Genomic DNA, 16,639 nt, shown 5'->3' with positions numbered 1-16,639 from the left:
ACGTGATTCCCCCTAAGTCCAGTGCCCATCTGACATGTTACATAGTCATTACAACGTGATTGATTATATGCCCCATACTGTATTTCATATCCTGTGACTATTTTGTGACTACCAATTTGTACTTCCTAATCCCTTCAGCTTTCCCCATCCCCCAATACCCCTCTCATCTAGCAACCATCAGTTTTTTTCTCCGTATGGAGGAGTTTATTTCTGTTTTGTTTGCTTGTTTATTCTGTTCTTTAGATTCCACATACAAGTATAAGTGAGATCACATGGTATCTGTCTTTATCAGTCTGACTTATTTCACTTAGCGTAATATATATCCTTCAGGTCCATCCATGTTGTTGCAAATGTTAACATTTCATTAAAGTTGGAAGTTCTTATCAAATTGTTATACATCAGTAAGAGAAACACATCATAAATGTTTCAAAAGTAAATACAAACTAAGATATGACTTTCAATGGTCTTTATTTATTTATTTATTTATTTATTGTGAATGATTTTTTTTTTAAATTAAAGTTTATTGGGGCGACAATTGTTAGTAAAGTTACATAAATTTCAGGTATACAATTCTGTATTACATCCTCTATATATGTGAATGATTTTATATATATATATATATATATATATATATATATATATATATATATACACATATACTCCCTCACCACCACCACCCCGGTCATTTTTGTTTACAACTGAAATTCTTGGAATTCAAAATGAACATCCTTGACTGTGAGCTTCTTACAGACACCAGAAAAAGTTTCCGCCTTGTGCTCAGCATTGCTCTGCGGCACTTTATCCAAACGAACCTTTATAAGCTGGCTGTCATCCAGTTTCACACGAATTCTCTTACCCAAAATTTCACTTGTGAAAACTAAGTCCTCCAGGGTCGCATTGTGTTCTGCTGTCAGAGTGAGCCTCGTAGGATGCTTTGGCTTGTTTTTTGTATGGCTTTTTGAGTAGGCTTAGGCAGAATTCTCCTCTGAGCTACAAAGACAACGTGCTTCTCACTGAACTTTTTCTCCAATTCCTGTACTAGCCAGACTTGGGTTTTCTGGAAAGATTTCAGTTGAGGAACAGGAACAAAGATGATAAAGCTTTCCAACTACCACCAATGTCAATTTCCTTGGCTGCTGTTATATGCAGCTCCTGTAGCTGGGTCTTGAGGTCTGAGTTCATCTCCAGCTCAAGGAGAGCCTGGGAGATGCGGGATTGAACTTGGGCAGCTTCTTGCCATTGAACTTCATGATCTTCATGCTGGATGTGAACATGGCCTTCTTCTCCTTGGTGAGCTCACGCTTGCCTGGGAAGAGCATTTTCACTAGTCTTTAATTCTTTCTCATTTAATTTTCAGGAAGGGCCACCATAATTTATAGAGTGTGAAAGGCCAGAAAACCTGTGTATTTGTGGTCATTTTAAAGAACAATAATCTAACAGTTTTAAAAGCACCCTCCAAACATTTGAATTTTATTTTAAAATTCTGATTTGTACATCAGAATTTTCTATAAGGGGAATTTATCTTGGATGTCACCCTAAGAAGTGAGATTAATTTAAAGCTACAAGATCTTGGTATAGTTGAGTTTACCTGCAAAGGGTTTCATGGCACAGAATTAAAGAACAGAATCATAGGGAGCTCCAAAATCAAAACAAGGTTTTCCTGTTCATTTTGGGGGCAGCCCTATCTCCCTGGAAATGAATAATCTGGGGACAAGGAATGTATGCACTGTGTATGAAGGACATTGAGGTCCCCGGACACAGGCAATGAAGGGAGCAACACCATTTTTAAAGGGTTTTCTAAGGGAATGTTATCCTTGAAGATGACATAAAATGAGAGTTCCTAAAGGAGAACAAGCCTGCATTTCACCTACATTTCCATTCTTACAGTCACATTTATTTAAGTGCAGGAATTGTTTACATTTTGGAGCTTTATTCTGCTTGAAAAAAATTGTAAAATAATAACCTAGATAATATAGAATCTGGGAGCATGCATGAGAAGCATTCAAGAGGTATTGCTTCTGGGGAGGATTTAAGGAAATTAGAGGTTAATATAATAAAGGGACATATGCTAAAAACAAAGAAAGAAAGAAAGAAACAAACGAAACAAAACACCATTTTTGAAAAGTATAGAGACAACTCATATAAAATGTAAGGCCAACCCTAGATAAAATAATTTCTGAAACTGTTAACAGTCTGTGTCCTCTCAGTAATGAGGACTTAAATTTTTTATTTTGGGCTCTACTGTCTGGATCTTTTAAAAATTATTATTATGTGTATGCCTTGCGTTTAATAAAGGAAAACACTTAAAATAACTATAATAGATATTCCCTTTAAAAATAAATACCTTAGATTTCAGGTCCTCAGGCTATGACTCAGCACGTTGAATCTTTCAAAGAAACTGACTTCATAGACTGTGTAGCATGATTGTTTTGATTTAACACCTGTTAATTATGACAAAATGGTCTATAAAATAATCATTAGACACCGTTTTTAGAAATTTCTTTAAAATCTAAATCTCAATGGAAGATAGAGAAAACAATGTGGGTTTATAGCAGAGCCTTCTATCTTTTCTCCACAAATCACCTTGTTTTTACTTGTTCTCAAATCCATCTAATGCTATGAAACTAAATATTTTCAAATTAAATTTAATATGATAAAGTAAAGAATAATAATACCAAAGAAGAGTACTATTGAAGAAATGTCCCATAAGAATCACTGGTGTTTCAATTCTATTTCATGAAAATGTAATTTTCTCCTTCATTCTCCATCCCAGGTGAAATGAGATTGAGTCTTAACAAAGCATTTTGTTTATTGTTCCTTGTTTATTAATAGGGACCGATAAGGGCTTTTAAATGAAATGCAATTCAATAGAATTAGTTTGAAAATAAATAGAACACGTGTGGTTAACTTTGCTTTTGAAATTAACCTATCAGGTGCAGATCTCTGTAATTAACGACTCCTAATTCACAATTCTTTGAATCACTGCTTTTGGCAGGCAATTGCCAGTAATTTTCATTTCACAACACAGTGCCTCAGACAGTAATAAGCCAGAACAAAACACATGCAGGTTTAATCAGGTAACAAAGCATGTCAAATACTTATCCTGAAACAAGGGAGTCTGGCACATGAAGTGTGAACCTCTGAGAAGTCCCCGAGGGGATGTTATATTCTCTGATCTGTACCTTTTCACAGCTTCTGCTGACACTTTTAAGAGAAAGAACAGGCGTAAGTATTCAAAACAAATCATTCTCAATGGGACTTCTGGGAGCCAAAGATACAAACACAGACACACACACATGCACACACACACACACACACACACGCATGCACAGATGCATAAATGTGCATATGTACACACATGCACACACACAAATATATATCAATGCAAATATACATGCAGATATATATTAAATAAAATGTACTTAAAGTGGTCTTTATTTATTGTCAAGTAATCTGGGTCCAAATAATATCAGATGAAAAAATGGTATATTTAACTCAGAAACGGGTGCACAAGTTTGACTTTGGTCTATAGGATTCCCAACCAGCTGTCCTAGAGCCATAAATAAGCCAACACATTACCACTCTTAGATGAGGAATCAAGGGGTGGAAGGACTTTCCATGGTTCTCTTATGGCAGTTCCAGGAATCCTGAGTAAGGACCTGACATCTAAGAGCCAGGATGTATGGAGCAATCAAAGAGCTAGTCAGGAGAAAATCTGCAAACTACATCTTGCATAGCACACATTTCAGAACTAAGTTCCATCCACCAGTGGACGTGGTTGTGTATAAGAGTGCCTCCCTAAGATCTGAACAGCGCACTTGGCCAGCCTGGCACCCTCCTTGGGCTATGCCTCTCCCTGTGGGGTGAAGAGTCCATAGGGCCATGGGGACTTGCTCATCAAAAGGCCTGCTCACCAAGATCCAGGTGTGTGGTCCCCAAAATCTGCCTATCTGCCCCAAACAGCCCAGGCCCTTTCCAAGGTCTTTGTTGGCTTTTTCTAAGGGAAGAGTCTTTTGCTGAGGCACATACTCTAGGCCTGAAGGGGTGGTCAAGGGCTGGTTGTTGGGGTGACTATGGCCCAGACCTACAGGCTGGGATACCCACAGATATGTACTTGATGTCTTTAGTGAGACAGACAGGGCCCAAGCAGGAACAGCTGGCAGTGAGCCTACGTGGAAGTGAGTGTATCTGTTTATTCACTTTCCTGGGCACCACACTATTAGGAAATGGCCCAGCCACGTTTCTGCAGAGAAAACCTATTTGGGTTAACTTAAGGCCTCAGGATCTCAACTGACTGGTTTGCTTATCTTCTTTCCATTTTCCTTTCTAGTCATGACCTAGAACCCCTCTTTAGTGGCTTTCCATAGTTATTTGACATTCATTACAAACTTATTTTTCAACTATAATCAGGAAATTAAATAAAATATAAAAATGCCTAATAAAGGAAGATAGTAAAGATTTTCCTCTCTTGACTGTTGTCTATATATTCAAGCCAGTCAAAAGTTAAAATAAAAATTTACAGCGTTAAAAAGTACACAAGTAATGGATTAAAACATTTGAATTAATATATTTTTTGAAAAAGGGGAAAACATCTACATATTTGTCGGTTGCAATAATAAACAATACATTTCAGCTTACTAACAAGTAAATCATAATTATATGAGTAATAATTTATAAACAATGTTTTATGTTAAAGGTATTATTCCAAAGGAGTAAAATACTTCAGGCATGAACTAACATTTGCATTTACTAAACAAAAATATTATGCCGTACAGTTTGCACTCTGTTTCTCTGTTTTAAATATTAAGTATGAATAAAAGTGCTGCATAGTCAACAATGAATGAGAGAATTGAAGTAACTGAAATTCTGTTTCTTTTTCTTTACATTCACTACCTATTATGGACTGAATTGTGTCACCCTCCTACCCCTCAAATTCATGTTGAAATCCTAACCCCTGAAGTGAGTGTATTTGGAGATGGAAACTTTAAGGTGGTAATAAGGTTAAATGTAGTCATAAGGGTGGGGCCTTGATCTAATAAAATCGCTGTCCTTATGAGAAGAAGAAGAGACACCAAAAACATCTCTCTCTTTCTCTCGCTCTCTCTCTAGTCATAGAAAAAACCACGTGAGTACACAGTGACAAGGTGGCCACCTAAAAGCTGAAGAGAGAGGCCTGACTACAAACTGACCTTGCTGGCACTTTCATCTTGTACTTTCAACTTCCAGAACCATGAGGAAATTAATTTCTGTGTTTAAATCACCTAGTCTGTGCTAGTTTGTTATGGCAACCTGAGCTGACTAATACACTAATATTGTTTCATTGTTGTTTATTTTGAATCTACTGTTTCATCTCAGGGATGTGTGGTACGGTAGGAAATGAAGACATTTGCTGTCACTAAAGCAAACTTGAACAATCCCAAATCACTAGCCACAAATTTTTGAAAGGGACATGTGCAGCTCAGTTAGTGTGAATGGGGGCCAGCTGGGAAACTGGGGTTCTCTGCATTAACAGATAAGTAAAATACCATTTTTATTTAAGAATGTATAATTAAAGCATGCTAATTTGAAGGTTAAATTGGTGTTTTTTTAATATATAAAATCAACAATAACTTTAGCAGTCGTTCTAAACATTAGAGTATAGATGAAAAAAATTTTTTTCAGGAAGGCATATTTTATCACTGACATTGTTCAGAATGGCCAGCACATGGAGATAATGAAAAGCAGACAGACTTATAGTTGATTTTATCATTGCTTTAAATTCTCTGCAAACCACATAACCCCTTGTTACCTGCACTCAGAGGGACCACTTCCACAGCACTTCCTGACATTTACCACCCCTCCTTTATTCTAGGTCTTCTGAAAAGCAGTCCATTCACCTCATGGAACAGTAGCCATAGTCAACGTAATGCATCCCATCATCACATGATAATTCAGGTATCGTGATGCCCGAAGAAAGGGAACTGACCATCTGGCACTGTTCCCTCTGGCTTGAAGTATGCACAAAACCTCCTAACACAGTTAAGAAGTATTTCCTTCAGTTTACGATGGCCCTAGTTCATGCGGGAGGAGAAAACAGGAGTGGTAGAAAATATGTTGAACATCTGTCCAGCTAAGAAGGATTTATTCGACATTTTCTTTGTTGGAGGAGACTGTTTGGAGTCTGTTTTCAGTTGGATCCCTTGAATCATGTTATTATAGCAGGCAGTGTTGATAGCTAGAAGACCCGGATTCTACTATTGGCTCTGATACTGATGTCTCATATGATTTAACACCTCTCTGAGTTTTCTCCAATGTTACTTACAGCTGGAAAGGAACATTTATACTATGATTAGTTACTGGCAAGCTGTGGAGTGGAAAGGAACTTTGGTTGGTTTTAGGAGCCATAGGGAAATTCTGGTTGCTAAAATGAAGGGAAGATAAAAAATTCTAGCTCTTCTTTCTGAAGGAGCTTCAAGCAGTTCTGTTGCTGAAAGCCCTACCATTCATCTCTGCTTTAATTATTATATTTTCTGAGAGCTCCCCTGGTCTACCATATTATTTAGTAGTTGAATGTCAACTGTCTCCTTGGTGTAGAACAGAACTCTGCTTCTCCATCTCTTGGAGCAGAAATACAAGGATTGTGACTTGGAGGAGAAGAATAGCCACCTAAACAAACCATTGAAAGGATGTTTTAAAAGAAAAACAAAGATTCGCCAATTTCACAACATGTGTTTCAAAGAGATGGTAGCATTAGAAAAAATATATAATATGTACCATGTCTTCTTTATCCAATCATCTATCGAAAGACACTTCTGTCGTTTCCATGTCTTGGCCACTGTAAATAAAGCTGCAATTAACATTGGAGCACATATATCTTTACGGATAAATGTTTTCAGATTTTTTGGGAAAATACCCAGGAAAGGGATTGCTGGGTCATATGGTAATTCTATTCTTAATTTTTTGAGGAACCTCCACACTGAGAAGATGTGGTATATATATATATATATATATACACACACACACACACCCACAATGGAGTACTATTCTGCTATAAGATGAAATAGTGCCATTTGTGACAACATGGATGGATGTTGAGATTATTATGCTAAGTGAAATAAGTCAGACAGAAAGTCGAGAATAATATGATTTTACTCATATATGGTATATAAAACTGAAAGCAAGAAAGGAACAAGACAAACAAATAAAGAAACAAAAACTCATGACACACACAATAGTTTAGTGGTTACCAGAGGGTGTGGGGGAGGGAGGTGGTAGATGAAGGTAAATGGGATCAAATATATAGTGATGGAAGGAGAACTGACTCTGGGTGGTCAACACACAATGTGATATATAGATAATGTATTATAGAAATGTACACTTGAAACCTATTTAACTTTACTAACCATTGTCACCCCAACAAACTTTAATAATAAGAAATACATGTATAATAACTGGACTTCTAAAGGGAAACCATGCCTGATGCATAGTGGAGCTCAGTAATAGTTGTTGAGCAAAAAGTTTCTCATGTCCTTAGGAGAAAGCAATGGCTCACTTTATTTTAATTTAATTCTTTAAAAATAAAGAATACATGAATATGTCCATATTTTGCTATCATACTGGCAAATTCTATGATTGCAAATAAACAGAAGAGGAACAAGTGGAGCTGGGGTGGGTAGTAGTGTCATCAGTTGCAGTGATAAAATTAGCATCAGGAAGAGAAGCCCAGGAGCCCAAATCTCTGGCGTGAATCAGACTTTTGAGATGTCTGTTAGGACAAACAATCCCTCAGCAATGCTTAGGTCACAGGTCAGAGCATCGTATAGCAAACAGTCTTCTCCTCAGACAGCTAGACATGGTGACCTACAGCAGAGAGAAAGAAACCTTTAAACAGGGCCAGTGGAAGTGCTGACCACAGATGTTTGGACAGCTGAAGGGCTTGCCGACCATTGGCTTTTGTTCTGCCTCATTTTGAGCTCTTCTCTGTATAAAATAAAATAGTAAATAAACAAGGTTCCCTAGAATCACAAGGCCTAGAAATGGATGGTGTAACCCAGCGTTCTGACAGTGATCTAAACCAGACCACCAGCATAAAATGCCTGAGATCAGGAAAGTCAGCACCAATGGCCAAAATACCTAGATTTCCAAGAGGTGACAGGGTCCTTTTGAGTACCTTGCGTACTTCTGAGGATGGTGCTATCTAGACTCAGAGTCTATTGTCTTATTCACTGTTTATTATAAGTAAACACCAGGTACCAGCTTAACAGAGATATTATCATTTCACCTGCAGATAACTGGGTAGAGTAGAAATGCTTTAAGTACTTTCCTAGACTGATATTCTATGATTGTGTGATGGCCTTACACTCCCACTCTACTTTTCTACACCCCACTCGCATTAACTGATGCTGGGATCGAGGAGGTATAAATTGATGATGTTCAACTGAGACATGGATGGAAGAATCATCCATGCACCCCCTCCCCAGTCTATCTCCCCCTTCCTCTGGTAAAACGTTGCATTGGTAACTAAAGTTCAAGGTAAGGGTCCAATCCAGTATCACTTTAGCTTTGCTTCTGGTGACACATGCTCCAATGAAGTGTAACCCAGAACTGAACAGAAACTGTTCTCTGCAGCTCTTCTCTAGATAGAGGTTATCATGAAGTTGCCATTTTTCATCCATCTGTACAGGCCACCAACATCTTTTCCAGTGCAGAGACCTTCAAGCAGAAAACAACAATGGGGTGGTCTTAATCACAGGGCTTTGTGGGGAGTAGAGTGCCTGCTTTGCCCTGCTAAAAGTGAAGAAACATTATGCAGATTATTCCCAACGTAAAGATCCTCAAATGGTGTAAGTGTTTTTCCTCTTAGCAAGATTTTGAAAAAGAAAACTAATCTTCAATATGGTCTGAAAAACATTTTTAAACTTTGAAGTGAAGACCAAGTGCCTGTTTCATCTGACCCTGACCATGGCCGACATGCTCCATCAAAATAAACCTTGGGTTACTGGAGGACATGCATGGGCATGGAGAGACATAACAACAGAAAGGAGTGGGCATCTGGTAAAAACAGTAACAGGAACAAGATGGGGGGAAAAAGCAATGAACTGCACCAAAATGAAATGTTCCATTCAGAGAAAAAAACCTTCATGGATTTTTTTTCTTTTTCTTTTTCTTTTTTTTAGATCCACTATTTTGGACTTTCAAAAGTAGTGAAGGCAAGATGTTCTAAAATACTTGGACTTAGTTCAAACACAATGTGTCATTTCAACTCAACTGATATCTCTTCCCGAAAAGACTCCCTGAACTACTCCCATATGAATCACATTCCTTCTGTTGGATCTCAATTTATAAATGTTTGAGAGAAAACTCAAGTTGACCAAGAATGCACTGTTGTTTGGGTCATATTGGTTCTGTAGAATGCATTGTTATTAATAAGAATTTAATGTTTATCTGGCACCTACCAATTGCTTATTAGAGAAAAAATTAATATCAGATAAAAAGGGGAAAGGACTGCAAACTGTTTCTTTATTTGCCTAGTAGACTTTAGGCTTCACTTTTTCATACTTTTCTTTTCTTTACTTTTCTTTTTTTTTTTTTTTCATTATATAACATGGTCCTGTATTGGTAACTTTACTTATGAGCCAGTGATGGCAATGCAGACAAATAACTGCCTTAGTAAAAGGGATGTACAAGCGTGGGAGACGAGTGACTCTATAGGGAATAGAGCTATCAGGGCTGCTAGGAAAATGTTCTTTTGCCATAAAAATTACTGTGGTGAAAATTGTGCAAGAAATGATTCAAAGGCACATATTAAAATTCATTATGAAGGTGCACAATTACATAAATTTCTGTGGGTAAGGCTATAGATAATTTTTTAAATCTTTAAAAAAATTTTTAATTTTGCAATTACAGTTGACATGCAATATTATATTAGTTTCAGGTGTACAACATAGTGATTAGACATTTATATAGCTTAGGTTATCACCCTGATAAATCTAGCATCCATACACAGTTATTACAATATTATTGGCTATAATCCTTATGCTATACTTATGCATCCCCATGACTATTTTGTAACTACCGATTTGTACTTCTTAATCTCTTCCCCTTTGTCACCTATTCTCCAATCATTAAAATGTTTTCTGTATCTATGAGTTTGTTTCTGTTTTGTTTGTTTATTTATTTTGTTCTTTAGATCCCACTTATAAGTGAAATTATACGGCAATTGTCTTTCTCTGTATGACTTACTTCACTCAGCTCAATAACCTCTAGGTCCATCCATGTTGTTGCAGATAGCAAGGTTTTATTCTTTTCTATGGAGTAATATTCCACTGTATATACCAGGGGTACCAAAGAAATGCATACATGTTTTCAGAGATGTTATCTATATTACTTTTTGAAGTTGAATTGAATTACATAGCAACGTGTAGTATGATGTTCGCTCAAAAGATGGCGTTAATCAAATAAATGCTAACGTCATTCATTGTGTTACAATTTTAATACAGTTTCGTCCTTTCTTAAAATGTGTATACATTTTTTGGCACCATCTGTATGTGCCTCCTTTTCTTTGTTCATTAATGGGCGCCCACGTTGTCGCTATATCTAGCTATGGTAAACAATGCTGCAATGAACATGTGGATGCTTATGTCCTTTCAAAGCAGCGTTTTGGGTTTCATCAGATAAATACCCAGAAGTGAGATTTTGGGATCGTTCTTTGTCTCTTGTTATAGCTTTTGTTTTAAATTCTGTTTTGTCTGGTATGGTGTTGCTACCCCAACTTTTTTTGTTGTTGTTTTTATTTTCATGAAATATCTTTTCCACTCCTTTACTTTCAATCTGTATGTGTCTTTTGATCTGACTCAAGTCTCTTGTTGACAGTATATGTAAGGGTTTGTTTTCTTATCCATTCAGTCACCCAATGTCTTTTGATTGGAGCATTTAATCAATATACATTTAAAGTAATTTTTAATAGACATACAGTTATTGCCATTTTATTACTCATATTTTTAATCTTTATTTCCTCCTCTTCTTCTTAAAGAAATCCCATTAACATTTCTTGTAATACTGATTTGGTGATGATGAACTCCTTTAGTTTTTTCTTGTCTGGGAAGCTCTTTATCTGTCCTTTGATTCTATATGATAGTTTTGCTGGGTAATTTTGGTTGTAGATCCTTGTTTTTTATCACTTTGAATATTTTCTGCTGATAGCTTCTGGCTTGCAAAGCTTCTGCTGATAAATTAGCTGACAGTCTTAAGGGAGCTCCCTTGTAGGTAACTAACTGCCTTTCTCTTGCTAATTTTAAGAATCTGTCTTTGTCTTTAAGCTTTGGCATTTTAATTATGATGTGTCTTGTTGTGGGCCTCTTTGGCTTCATATTGTTTAGGACACTCTGCACTTTTTGGGCTTGTGTATCTATTTCCTTCACCAGGTTAGGAAAGTTTTCCATCATTATTTCTTCAAATAGGATTTCAGTTCCTTGCTCTCTCTCTTCTCCTTCTGGTACTATGATGTGAATGTTGGTATGCTTGATATTGTCCCAGAAGATCCTTAAATTATACTCATTTTTTTTTTTTTTTGGATTCCTTTTACTGGTTTGATTGGGTGTTTTTTGCTACCTTACCTTCCAAATTGCTGACTTGATCCTCTGTTTCATTTAATCTACTGTTGATTCCCACCAATGTATTTTTTGTTTCAGTTATTATGTTCTTCATTTCTGACTGGTTCTTTTTTATGTTTTCTATTTCTATTTTTATATTTTCTATCTCTTTGTTGAAATTGTCACTGAGATCACTGAGCATTCTTATAAGCAGTGTTTGAACTCTGTGTTTGATAGATTGCTTGTGTCCATTTTGTTTAGTTCTTTTTCTGGAGCTTTGTTCTGTTCTTTTATTTGAGACATGTTTCTTTGGCTTCTCATTTTGGCTGCCTCCTTGTATTTGTTGCTATGTATTAGGTAGGGCTGCTGTGTCTCCCAGTCTTAGTAGAGTAGCCTTATGTTGTACGTGTCCTGTGGGGCCCAGTGGTGTAGTCTCCCTGGTCACCTGAGCCAGGTGTTCCAGGTGTGTCCCTTGTGTGGATTGTGTGTGCCCTCCTGTTGTAGTTGAGCCCTGGTTGCTGTTGGCACACCAGTAGAAGGGATTGACCTTCAGGCTGACTTGTTGTAAGGATTGGCTTTGACTGCAGTGGAGGAGCTGTTGTACAGGAACTGACCCTAGGGAACACAATTGGCGTTAGCAGGGCACTGATGCCTATCTTGTCTGCCCTTTGGGTGTGTAATTTATGGAGGGGGTTGTATGGTGGTCTGATGTGGTCTGAAGCTGGCCACTGGGTATGTTGTTTCTGGGGCCTCTTGGGAAGTTCTTGGTGCAGGCCAAGTTCAGCCACTGCCTCTGCCCTGCCTGGGGCCATTTGGTATGAGCTACAAAGTGATCTGTACATGGTTCCCACTTTTGCTGGACTTGGAGTTGCCTTGGAGAGGCTAAGCTGCGAACCAAGGCCAACTGCCACCAGTTCCAGGCTTGGGACTGCTTAGCAAGAGAGACAGGGCACACCAAAGCCTGACACTGCCTGTTTGGGGTTTGTGGACTTTTGAGAGATTTGGGGAAAGTCTGGAGCATAAGCCAAGACAGGCCATTTGGATGGAAATTACAATGGAAGTGACTTGGGTGGGTCCGCAATTTGGATGTGGTGGGAGTCTCAGGGAATCACCAGGATGGGCTGATGGATGTTAGCCAGGTTAATGAAGACCCAGATATGATGTCCACCTGCGTCTGCATGCTAGGAGGAGGAGGACTCAACAAAGGAACAATGGCTTCTGCCAACGCATCTGACTAGGAGAAAGCTGTTCCTCCAGTTTTTGCTCTGAAGCCAGACAATTCTGCTTCTCCTTGTATGTCCCTGGCATATTTCGAGCTCCTGCCTCAGCATTGGAGCTCCGAGTGAGTTCATCAATGAGTAGGTCCATGCACAGGCCATTTAAGAGGAATGCCTGGAATTCCAGTTGTCCACCATCTCATTCAGCCACAATCTCTGCTGGTTTTCATAGCTGGAAGTTGCAGGAATTTCTCTTACTGTCACTGGAATCCTGTGCTGGGGAGACTGAGGTGGGGCTGGGCCCCTTGATCCTCAGGTAGGAAGGACCTCTGCTTCTGAGATATCCCTCCTGATTTTTAACTGCCACATGGAGGTATGGGACCAGCCCATTCTGCATCTCTGCCCCTCCTACTACTCTTGAGGAGACTTCTTTCTTATGTCCTTAGTTATAGGACTTCAATTCTGCTGGACTTCAGGCGATTTCTCAATGATGGTTTTTATGTAGTTTAGTTTAATTTTAGTGTGGTCATGAGAGGAGGGAAGAACAGCATCTACCTACACCTCCATCTTGTCCAGAAAGTAAAGATGCTTTTTAAAAGTTGATAATTATTTATGTATTTACTGCTAGTGGGTTTATTTTTTCTTAATAAAATAGAAGAAAAAAGGAAATATCCATGTTTATACAACATCACTTCAGTTCATAACACACTCATCTCTTAACAGAATGAGCAGCCATTGCCATTGAGTAGGCTGCACAAGTCCCTGAAGTTTATGTACATTTGGCCATTTTACACACTTATTTTCTAGAGAGCTCTCTCATAAGATTTCTAAGAGTAAGTTTTATTATCTTAGAAGTTTCACAGATTTTCCAAGATGGACACATTTTGGGTCAAATGTTTTTGCATCAAACAAGATGCCCTATTCATGATACACTATTGATAATAGCTCATCTCAAATGGCTGCGAAGGTTATCAAGGGGCTCTGGAAGAAGCACTAGAGTAAACAAAATCATATGCACCAGCCCTTAGAATCAAAATGCCTGGACATTACATGAATGTCTCCTTATTATTTCATAAAGGAGTCTTAGTGATATTTTTAGAAGAGACACATTTCTTAGAACTTTTCTCACAAGAATGCCATTTTCTTGCTAGATGGGGGAAGCTCCTCCTATCCTGCTAACAAGGCAGGAGATAACAGAACAGACTGAGAGGCCAAAGAAATGAACTCTCTTCTCTGTGGCTGATTTGTGGGATGTATCCCCTGATGTCAGGATATTCTCAGCTAGAGCCATGGAGAAAAGACACAAGGTAAATCCCCTAGGTTTACCCAAAAGTTCCACTGAAGAGGAGTTAAAATACACTTTTATTTTCCTACTAAACCCACTTATGTGGGGAAATATGAGTAGTTGTCAGCATCTGCAGAACAACAGAGCTTGTAGATATCAATTTTGAAGCCTCATCTCTCTTGAGAAGTTGCAGGATGGAACATGATTTTGATGATAATCTCTTGTTATGAAGTTATTGGTAGAAATGGGCCTTTATTGTTGGGCTGATACGTGGTTTAAGTCCTGAAGTTTGTAATGCCTAATTGTGTGCATTTTAGAGGAAGATTGATTGACTCCTAAATTTTCATAAGGTATTCACTCACATTTAGGAAAGCCAGTCACTGTGGAGGGGACAATGGGAAGAGGCCACAGGAATTAAAAACATGATCCCTGCTCCAAAAATTTTCTATTATAAGGAAAAGAGCGATTCATTTTTAGACCTTGAAGGAACATTGGGGGTGAAGTAGTCTAAAACCTACAATTTAAAGATAAATAAATCAAGGCTCAATGAAGTCAATAATTTGCTCAAGGACACATGGCTGGTGTTAGGACCAGTATTTCAGCTCTTCATTTAGTGATCTTTTCAAAACAGTGCACTGACCCTTCTTCTATGAAAGTGAGAAAGAGAAAGACATACTCTTTGATGATGTGATGAGCCAGGTATCAGAAAGGAAAGCTCTCCACCTACAGGTCTGAGACTACTTATGAGTAAATGCTATGCTTTGCTTCCCACTATAACCAATCTCCAGTTGAGCAAATCTTGATGCTTGAATAAGGTTTCACTTTCAACCTCAGGCTGACAGAAATGTTCATGATTCACCCAAATTCCCTGTGAACAGAAACGACTTGGCTTCTCACACCTCTAGTAAAGGCTGGATGGTGGTGGTGGACTGCTTCTGGTCTCAGTTCCAAATTCTTCCGGCCCATTTGATGCTCTTGAGAGCATATTTTGTATTGGCTATCTGTGCTGTGAATTACATTCACATTTTACCTACTGACATGGAGCAGCCACGGCTGGTTAGTGAAGCCAGAGTTTCACCTGTGTAGGGACAAATTCATTGTGTGTTATCAAAAAGTTAAAACCCATCTTACCTGTTGAGTGGTTTGAGATTGGTCATCATTCAATGCTCTAATAAAAATAAAATCTCTACTAATGGCTGAGCTCTGGCCTCTTCTTTAGAGGTCTGCTCAGTTGCATGTTAAGTTTGAGCAAATGGACTCAACCTTAACAGATAAGAATGCCCGGGGACTAGTGTAGTTTTCTGAAGGCATTTTAAAGAAATCTTACAAAAATTCTTGTTGAGAATCGTCATATGTCAATGACATTGCTAGCTTTTCTGAGACAGGCAACTCAGATTATGTGATTTCAGACTTAGAGATCATTTGGTATCATGTAACAGAGACTCACTCCAACTAGCATATGCTAAAAAGTGAAATTTAGTGGAACGATATGAGGTTATCACTTGGAGACCAGGGGCAGGAAGAGGAGCCAGGAAGGCCAGGAATGAGGAACTGGAGTACACTCAGGAACCAGCATCTTTTCTGTGGACCAGTGATTGCTCATCTCTGTTTCTCTGCATATTGGCATCATTTCTCTTCGCAAACTGGCTTTTCTTGCTTTCTAGAACCTTGGCCCTACATCATTCCTCAGTTTCAGGGCTCTCAACCAACTCACCCAGGTTCTAGGGCCCACTTCCAAATTTCTGAGAGCGACCCTAATACGTCTGACTTAATTAGAGATTGGCTTCCCTTGTTTACCCTTGGTTCAAATCACCTGGCCAGGAACTCATTTGAATGATCTGGCTGTTGGGACCCAGACCTGTGGGTGGGAGAGGCAGTTCTCAGAGGAGGGCAGTATGGGCTAGGTACCCACACTTAAAGCAACCCCCAACAGTTGTCATTCTAGGAAGGAGCTCAGAATGACTCATAGACATTGCAGAAATTATTCTCTCAACATCTGAAGTTTAGCAGGGTGACCAAAACTTTTTGCAGATAGGAAAATGAAGGCAAGGAGTTGTCAGTAAGTTGCCTAAGTCAATTTGAAACCTGAATTTCTGGCTCCTGACTTAGGCTCTGCAATGTTAAATATTTATCTCTTGCATTGGGAGGGTTGGCTGGCTGTGGATGCTGAGTGGCTTTCAGAGAGGTGGTGAAATTTTTCCAGATAATCTGCAGTGAAGCCAGGCAGAAAATCAAGTAGATCCATGGTTTATACCATATCATTACACACACACACACACACACACACACACACACCTCTCTTCCACAAAATACAGCCTGGCTCACCAGGCAGTGTCCTCGTCCCATGAGAAGGTATTGGCCGCAGATCAAATGGTAGTGGCTCAGCTCAGTCTGGTTGAGCTGGCATTTTTTCATTAAAAAAAAAAAAAAAAGCCTTGTTAAAATTCATGTTGAAATATTATTCTGTCATTCTGAAAGTATGCACTTTGCTCATTTGAAAAATATAACCAACTTGCCAGTTTCTAAGTTGAAATTTGTGTGTACTGCCTAGAATAACATTGACTCAG

At 38.5% G+C, this 16,639-nt stretch overlaps 1 pseudogene; it reads right to left on the bottom strand.

The window, feature by feature from the left end:
* Nucleotides 1-692: 692 nt before the first annotated feature.
* Nucleotides 693-1,274, bottom strand: LOC117021682 (40S ribosomal protein S7-like; annotated as a pseudogene).
* Nucleotides 1,275-16,639: the final 15,365 nt, after the last annotated feature.

The sequence above is a fragment of the Rhinolophus ferrumequinum genome, chromosome 4 (assembly GCF_004115265.2).
Source record: "Rhinolophus ferrumequinum isolate MPI-CBG mRhiFer1 chromosome 4, mRhiFer1_v1.p, whole genome shotgun sequence".
In the NCBI taxonomy this organism is placed as follows: domain Eukaryota; kingdom Metazoa; phylum Chordata; class Mammalia; order Chiroptera; family Rhinolophidae; genus Rhinolophus; species Rhinolophus ferrumequinum.
Note: the sequence above shows the minus strand (reverse complement) of the source record. Positions and strands in the feature narration are given on the sequence as shown.